Source organism: Corvus brachyrhynchos, unplaced genomic scaffold (genome assembly GCF_000691975.1).
Source record: "Corvus brachyrhynchos isolate BGI_N302 unplaced genomic scaffold, ASM69197v1 scaffold213, whole genome shotgun sequence".
Classification (NCBI taxonomy): Eukaryota; Metazoa; Chordata; class Aves; order Passeriformes; family Corvidae; genus Corvus; species Corvus brachyrhynchos.
In genome coordinates this window covers 690,316-697,743 of record NW_008237233.1, presented here as the reverse complement: position 1 = coordinate 697,743, position 7,428 = coordinate 690,316, and the positions used below count along the sequence as shown (strand labels likewise).

Sequence of the window (7,428 nt, the reverse complement as noted above, 5' to 3'; positions counted from 1 at the left end):
GAAGTGGTAAACAGACTGAACATCTCAAGGGTTGTCTTTTTACATTGTCAGTGGGAGAAGGGAGAAAGGTGGGGGGAGGAGAAGTGTTCTGAAGGTGTGGTATGATTTTTTTTCCTTCTTTTAGGTCTGTTAATACACTTCTTTATATTCTTTCAAATTTGGTGCCTGCTCTGTTTTTCTTCTAATTCTTATCTCACAGAAAGTAAACAGTCATGAGTATTTTGGACCAAACCACTACAGGATGGTTTTACATTCTGTGGCTAAATTCATTTCTGTTGGGCCCTCTGTGGATATTGCCAGATAAATTTTTAGGGGTTTTGGTGGTTTGGTTGTTTGTTTGTTTTTTTTTTTTTTTTTTTTTTTTTTTTTTCTGGAGGTGTGACAGTATTTTTGGGATAATTCCAGAGGTTTAAGAGCCTCTCTTCCCATCTGCTTTCTTGAAGCTGTGCAAACTGAATTAGTTCTGCCATCTGGATAGGAATAAGATCTTCTGATGGAATGGAATAATTTTATGTAAACTATGATTAATGAATTATATGAATGGGAGACAGAGTTTTCAATGAAAATCCAGTCATACCCTTTGATCCAGAAATCTTTCCCTGGCTAGAGCAACTAGACCTTTTTCCCATGCACGTTGTTAGACAATAAATCAAGCTCTTCCAATGAGCTGTACTTTTACTCAGAATGCTGGAAAACACAAAATGGAAGTTATAAGGATACAAGTACTGCAAACATCATCTATTTATACTGGACCTATACAAGCAACATCTCAGAAAAAATGTGAGAGTTCCATGCTCCAGTGTGGGAGGGTGTTCCATCCTCTCCAGTTCCCTGATGTCAAATCCTTGATGCTGATTTACAGTAAGATTCAGTTGTGATTTAAGGCAGAGGTATTCTGCCTTTTCTTTTTTTGTAGCCTTGTCCTACCTTTTTGTAAGTTGCAGTGGAGAAGACTAGCAGAATACCCATGTTCTGCCCTCATCAGCAGTACCAGGGAACTTCATGCCTACATTTTTTGGGTTGTGTTCTTACCTTTCCTTCCGGCCAGGTAAGGAACTATGGATATATGGGACATATTTGACACCAAGAATTCTTGATCCCAAGGGTACTTGATTCTATTCTTCCTAATGCAGAAATATGCCTAACATTTTCAAGAACATTTTCAAGTTACATTTTAGCCCATGAGTGAAGGTGAAATTTACAGAAATAAATGTTGTTCTTGGTTCAGCCCTTTGGTAGCCCATGAGACTGATTTCAGTGTACCTGATTTAAACTATTATAAAACAGTTAAGCTCCACCTGGACGACCAGATATCTTTGCTAATAAAATGAATACTTACTTCCATTCTTCAGCTTGCACAATTTGTGGGGGTGAAATTAATACTAATAGATGTCTTCTGAATTGTTTTGCTAAGTAATATACAGTCTAATATTGTCTCTTTTTCATTGTCTTACTTAACAGTTTCAAAATTCTGTTAACATATCAACACATACTGTGTAAAATTAGGTTTATTGATGAGGAGAATATGGTCAATACTTTAGTTTAATTACCCTTGTTTGGAATCTCATAATCTCTACTGGCCAAGGTTTACAAAATGACCCAAATTATCTCATTTATGTATTTCTTTTGCTTCTAGGGATATGTTACTCAATGGAGGTCTGCAGTAATTTTGCAGATTGAGACTTTGCTGTTTTCCAAGGATAACTTCAGGAGATTCTGAATCCAATAAACTTCAGGAGATTCGGAATCAAAGTGGCACAGAAACTTTAAGGAATTTCAAAAAGTCGTGTCATAAAAAATTTTGCTTTCTTACAGTAAACAACCCTCCTTATTTATATTAATTAAAGAACAAGAATTGAAAATAAATCAGGGAGTAAGAGTTAACTAAAACATTAAGAGTGGAAAATGAGGGAGATACCAACCTCCATCACCTCTAATTATGTCAAAATAATTATTTGTACTGGTCTTTTATATTCTCACAATGAAATTAATAGCACTTACCCAGAGAATTCCAGGAGAGCTCAGCTCATTACCAAAAGCCAAAATGATTTTGCATGTATTTGTACATTACTTCCTACTTGAGAGAAATGTAGGAGTGCTTCTGGAGATGCAATATGGCAATTTTGTTTTCTGCTACCCCACCTACATATTCTCAGGCTTTTCCAGAACAAAAAATAAGTCAAGCAAACAAATGAGAAAAAACCCATTGCCTTTTTCGGAGGAGCATCATTGATTAGTTTAAGGTATCTCTGAAGCAAGGTGATCACGCACGAATGGTGCCTGGTCATGCCTTTGGGCTGGCTATTCAAATAGAATAATGTGAAACAATAAACCAAAACAGTTTTCAGTATAAGAATTGACTTCTGGAACTGCATGCATGTATTCCCTTGTGCTTGCCAGGGAAATGCTGGGGAGTTTCCTCAGGTAGCTCAAGGACCTGTGCACAGGCTGCTTTGGTAGCACTGCTGACTTCAGTGAATTGGATCCAAAGGACCCTACGCTCCTTTTCAAGTTCCTTGAGCTGCAGAGACCTGTTGGGTAGCTCTGATGGAGCACATTTGCTCTATGATATATGCTATAGCTATTTAGAGCTACAGGGGAAATTACAGCTGGTGACTAGGAGAGGTTTGAAGGAAAAAGTGTCTGTTATTCAGATATATAATTATTTCTGCCATTCTTGCACAGGGGGTGACTTTCTGACCAGGAACGGAAGCAGCTGTTCCCAGTCCACTGACAGCAGGAGAAGCACAGCCTTGTGAGGATACCCAGTCTGCTTGGAGAGTGTCTTCAGAACTGGCTGGCTTTGAGCTGAGCATCTGCCCCAAGAGTCCTGAAAGTTGGAAGCTGTAGTCTGCTTCTCACTTAGAAATTCAACTAATCCTTCATCAGCCTTTAGTCAAGCAGCATTGTTATATTTCACAGCATTCAAATAAAAATTCAGCCTCCAAGTCATGTGACAGCGTTGATGGAAGAAGGGGGAAGGGAATGCTGCTGTTGCTCCCTGCAATTGTCATAATGTAAAGATAGTATGGAATATGTTAATAATTTCAAAGTGGAATATGTTAATAATTTCAAAGTTTAATAGGGTAAATTCTGCACATTTCAGGTTAATGGCTTTGAATGTGTGATACAATAGATGATGAACTGTGGAGGTGTGTGCTGTGTGGTCAGATATCTACCCAAAACCAGACAGTCTTGGCATCCATTATGGTACGTTGACAAAAAAAGTAAGAAAACCCAGGAATGGGTAAATGTGCAACAGAGCCCCTTCTGCTTGTAATAACACCTTAGAGGGATTAGGAGTTAAAAAATAAAGAGGATAGCCGCCTCAAATTTGTTTTCCTCTGAGTGTTTTCTGAAAATAATGGGTTTGTTTTACTCTCTTTGAAGAAATAACAATGTAAACAAGGTATTACCAAAGGTACTTGAAATTAGTCTGACCTTCTGGTGAAGGAGTTTCATATTTGAGGACTGACTGGCTGTACTTTAAGTGACTAGGGAGCTTGCATATGTTGCTGCTGCAGTTAGCTCAGTAGCTGTTACAAAAAGTTTTCATCTTGGCAAAGAACAACATAAGAATTTTTCACTTGGACAGTAATGAATACTAGAGCTGCCATTTTAGCCTCGATTATTATTCTCATGGCAAGAGTAGATGTATCTTCAGTGCTGAGACATCACTAGTTATGCAAAGGCTGCAAGCCTTTGAATGTCTCTCGATGCCAGACTAGAAAGGGTCAGATTTAGAAATAAGAAGTTCATGTAAATTCACAGAATATGCTGAGTTGGAAGCGAACTTAGTAGGAACTAAAAAAATGTGGAAGGGGGGAAACTTTTTGAGAACTTCCAATTTCTATCATTCTAATTATTTTGACAACAGCCTGACTGGGCAGAGGATATGTGAAAGAAAAAATTTCCTTTTATAGAGGAACTTGTTTCTTGCAGAGAATAGATTGCATGGTTCTTGGAATATTTGAATTTCAGCATCAGATAAAGTATCTGAAGTTCTTTTAACTTTAGAATGATTTCTGCAGAAGAGCATAGAACTTAAAATGGTAAACCCCTGCTTTCTCTTTCCAAGATAAGAATGTTCATGAAAAGCTTATATTATATATTTATTAGTAGAGAGTTCACAGATGGGTTGCCTAGCTGTTCACTTTAGACACACATTGTTGGCTTCATGAGCTAATAGAAAGAAAACCCTTTTTCTGCATACCTAGTCGTCAGTGGTTAGATTTACTAGAGAATGATGCACACAATCCCCATATATAAACCAGTCAAGGGATATTTTCTACAGGCTTAAGTGCCTCCAGTAATTTATTTTTTCCCCAGCCTAAGTCTAGTAACTTCAGCTTGCATGATTACTGAGATTTGTGCTCTAGTTCTTGCCATCAATTCATTCCTGAACTTGTAAAATGCAAGGTCCTGGTATGTATTTTTCTTTCCAATTCTTCAGTGAATGAAGAATTCCTTACATTAGAAGCTATGATCTCTTCAAAGATATTCTTCACTGCATTGGGTGAAGTAAATACTGGAGTATATGATTTGATTTGTCATACATCTCTGTCTGTAAAAGAAAAAACTTCTATGCTGCATTTTAGGGCCAGACCATCAGTTAGAATAAATGAGCATAACTCTTGTGATTTCACATGATTTCAAATTACACAACTAGTAGTCTACAAAACAAAAAGAAACTGTTTTTTTTGCAAATCTGTTCTACCATCCTGAAATAAAATAGTAGCTGCGGAGGGTAACGTGTTGATGAGGAGACAAAGGAAAGGCCTCTAAGTTAGAATGGTTACCTTAGAAGATATCAAACACATCCGCAAACCCATTTTTTTTGAGTAGTATGAACTTTTCACTTTAATTGGCGCTATTATTTGCAGACAAATGTTGTGTTAATGGAGGAGGGAAAAAGATGTCATGCATAGTTTCAGAAGGACACAAGTATCTTGATAAAAGAAGGCATAGAAGGACAGAAGCATAATTAAGCTGGACTGACTGTGGAGGTCATGGTAGAATAACAAGTATCAAAGGATGCAAAAGCAGAGAAGCGTTGGCATGGAGACTGGGAGGCACTTTAGTATTAAATATAGTACATTTCAGATGGAAACATGGAATAGCAGCCTGATCACAAATACTTCTGGATTTTCAGTGATTCACATTACCCAGACCTAAATGAAAACCTTGGTCTTCTGCTGTACTGAATCAACATTTTGTTTCAACTAAATATAAGTTTTTTATATCTTCATAGGTTTTGAGGCTTGTAGTAAGTTCTGTTACATCTTTTATATCACAGAACATTGCTTTTCATCAGGTTGTTCTTACTGGTGTCCCTTACAGTCTTTTAAAAAGGAGATTCCTGTTTTCCCTTAAACCATCATAGTTGTGATTTTGTGGTGTTATTGTGCCAGGTTAGAAGATGCTGTGGTTCATCATCCGGCTGGGATGATGGGATATTTCAGAGATCTCTGAAGACCAGGTGTTATGACCTGCCCCAGAAAACGAGGGTAACTCAGGTTCTTGTTAACAGATCCCTTGGGGTGGGTTAGAGTGAAACAAAACTGATGGATGTTAATAAATATATTTATGTAGGGTTTATTTTAGAACAAAATGGTTGAAGTGGGAAGCAGGCATGTAGCCATTTTGGTTACCATTATCTATAGTAATACAGCAGCATGGAAGCATAAAAACGTTACAGGAAGGAAGGAACAAAGAAACAAAGGAAGGAGGAAAAACATATCACCACCCGTAGATCTCACAACAAGACTTTATTGTTGCAATTTAGATGTCTGTTGGCTGAAGTGATGCTCTTATTTCATTGGGGGTGATGGAAGAAGTCTGTGAAACACGAAGTCCATTGGGTTTATATTATGCTTAGGCCAGATGGAAACATCCTGGTACCACCCCTGGAGTGAAGAGTTTTACACTGGATGGTGTAACACTGGATGAGGAGACATTTCAGGAATCTTTGACACCTTCTAATACATTACAGCTGACTATTACATCAGCGCAGTTGAGTCAATTATAGCCTATTATGGGCCCATAATAGGGGAGTTATCACAGCTGAGTTCACCTGAGTAAGGACAAAGAAACAGTACCCTGTCTCTCAGGGTTTGCCTCTTTTCTTATCTTACTCAAAACCCGCTTTGTAGCCCATGCAGGCACCTGTGCTCACTCTCTGCGCCTGGGCGGTTACTGTGCATGTAGGCATCTTGCCCCCTGATTGTTTGAGCCATCACCATTCCAGTCTCTCCCACATCCTTCTTCTTAGACCTGGGATAATTGGGCAATGGTACCACCTTTATTTGATCTCAAGTCTCCCACCAGGGAACAGTTATATAAAGAAACCTGTCTTTGCCTATACAAGGTTTATATACTATGTTTTGTTGTTTCTTAACTGTATTTTGAAAATAGCTCTTTACAGCTCTGTTGGTTTTGAAAGCTTTGTTTTATTAAAGAACATACATGAAAGAATAGAGGCTTGTTTTTCCATCTGTGAGCCATAAAATACATATTGGCATATTGATCACATCTCTCACCTGGTATCTATTCTCAGTGGTCTTTACAAAGTTACTGAACATATGTTTGGGAGACAATAGTTGTGATATGTTCTCTGCAACGAATTATTTTATTTCAATAATGTAATTGATTATTAAGTACAAATTTATGTAATTAAATTATCGAAATTTATAAACAATATAATATAAATAAATTTAATTATTAAATGATTAATGACTGCCAAATCAGTCAAGGTTAGGGCTCCATTTTAAGTGAGTAGATGCTCTAGTTCCCAGATGTCTACTGACTATTGTTAAAGTAGAGGTCACTACAAAAACTTACCTAGGCTGATTCTGAGTTCTCTGTAAATGTTCTTGATACTTAATGTAAATTTGTGTGCTGGTGAGTTAGACTTCATCTGACCTTAAGATGTTTTTAGTCCAGCCTCATGTTCAACGAAGGCCACCTTTGGCCTTTTTTTGAAAATGGCTGTGATGTCGCCTATTTGTCATTGTCAGGGATGTTCCCTGATCACCATCATCTTTCAAAGATGGTGGAAGGTGGCCTTGCAAGAACATCGGTCACTTTCCACTTTTTCTTGAATGCTTTTTGTCTAGACCTGTGGATTTCTATGGATAAAGTTGTCTCCAGTAATCTCTGTCTTGATGCTCATCCCCTGGTCTTAGTCTTTCTCCATGAATCTTGCCCCTAAGAATGGAGGCCTGGGAGATGTTGATGGGGATAACTGTGGCAAACAAGGTATGGAGTAACTTGTCCTCATCTGTGTCTGCTCTTGGAAATCACCCACATTCTTCAACAATGCCTCCCGTTTTTCACTGTTTAGCCTTTTATGGTTGATGTAAAGCAGAAGCTCTTCATTTTGCTTTTGAAACTCCTTGCAAGCAAGCAGTTAAGCTGGGGTTTTCCCTA

General features: G+C 37.9%; 1 long non-coding RNA gene across 1 annotated transcript in view; it reads left to right on the top strand.

Annotated features, from left to right (window-relative positions):
- LOC108445511 overlaps positions 1–6,474 on the top strand; it is a 14,884-nt gene extending 8,410 nt beyond the window's left edge. The window contains exon 2 of the long non-coding RNA XR_001860398.1: positions 2,686–6,474. This is a non-coding gene — a long non-coding RNA (uncharacterized LOC108445511). The remainder of the gene's footprint in view (positions 1–2,685) is intronic.
- Positions 6,475–7,428: the final 954 nt, after the last annotated feature.